This window comes from Penaeus monodon, chromosome 34, assembly GCF_015228065.2.
Source record: "Penaeus monodon isolate SGIC_2016 chromosome 34, NSTDA_Pmon_1, whole genome shotgun sequence".
Taxonomy (NCBI): domain Eukaryota; kingdom Metazoa; phylum Arthropoda; class Malacostraca; order Decapoda; family Penaeidae; genus Penaeus; species Penaeus monodon.
The window spans coordinates 11,872,601-11,873,923 of NC_051419.1; the positions used below are offsets into that span (position 1 = coordinate 11,872,601).

The 1,323-nt window shown below is 41.3% G+C and overlaps 1 protein-coding gene across 2 annotated transcripts in view; it reads left to right on the forward strand.

The window, feature by feature from the left end:
• The window catches only part of LOC119594585 (N-acetylgalactosaminyltransferase 6-like), a 27,520-nt gene that overhangs the window by 5,246 nt on the left and 20,951 nt on the right, over nucleotides 1-1,323 (forward strand). The gene's annotated exons all lie outside the window — the stretch shown is intronic.

Below are 1,323 nucleotides of genomic sequence, written 5' to 3' on the forward strand. Positions count from 1 at the left end.
GCGTGGGAAAGCAAAAATGAAACTAAATCTCGTTTCCAGAATTTTCTTGGTCTCGAAAATTTCTATGATCGTTAGTTCGTATCGATCCCGTTGTGGTTTCCTTCGGCGCCGACACGAACCTCTCCTCGCAAGCACCGACGGCCGGACACTCGCAAGGACGGGTCATAACTAAGGGGTTTTAACGAGAAGGTTTGAAGGGAACGATTTTCGGGCGAAAGTTACCACGGAAAGGCGTTAGCAAAAGGGTTGGCTGGGAGGATTTTAATGAAAGATATATTACGAAAGGTCTTCAGCGAAAGTACTGTAACGACAGGATTGCAAGGAGACAATGATTTTTAAAAGATGACATGGAAGGGATTATTAGAAGAGGATTATCAAGAAAGGACGCTAGTGGAAGGATTAGGAAGGATTTCAGCGAGATTATATTGCAAGGAGTTTTTTGTTACGAAGCGACTATAGCGAAAGGGCTGTAACCAAATGAATTTAGTGAAGGATTATAATAAAGGAATTTTAATCAGAGGATTAAAAGGCAATAATTTTAGAGAAGTAATTAGCGAAAGCATTACAGCAAAAATATTTTAAAGAGAGACGAGTGGTGGTGCATCAGGATGAACGAGATGTGTGAACCTGGTTTCTGACTTAGAGCGAGGAAATAAATATGTATTGACGTTTGATTAAGAAACTTTTCGCATTTGAAGACGTGGTGCATTGTGTCAAGAAGAAAAAAATATTTATTGCCAAGTGAATGACGTTACACTCAAATTTATAGCTGTAGCTGAACGTTTTTCTATTTATAGGATTTTTTTTTCTTCGATTTATGAAACTATGAACAGCATCAGGGGTGGAGGAAAAGAAAAAGACCGAAATAATTTGTGAAATGTAGAATATACACTACATTTACATTAAAAAAAATTGTAATTCCCCCGACTGCCAAGTCAAAAATGCCAATGATTACCAAGAAACGTGACCAGGCTTTTTCGAAGTTGTCAGAATCCCGACGCAGACCCGGCACTGATGTAAAGCAAATATTTGCCAAACTACTCACAGACTCCCCGGAAAGTCGCACCTTCTCCTTTTTTCTCTTTTAATGCGTTGAATTCGATGAGAAATCGCCCAATTTACAGGGCGTCAAAGCGGCTTAATTGGAGGCAAACAGATCGCGCAAAGAACTCGCAGATGGGCCTTATCAGTGCCCCCCCCCCCTCCGGCGGAGTCTAATTCGAGTGGGATCAGGGGCCCCTCCCCCCTCCCCCGCTGCCCCATAAAGACAAACTTTAATGTTGATTACATACGTACATACTAATACTCATATAAATGCGCGGT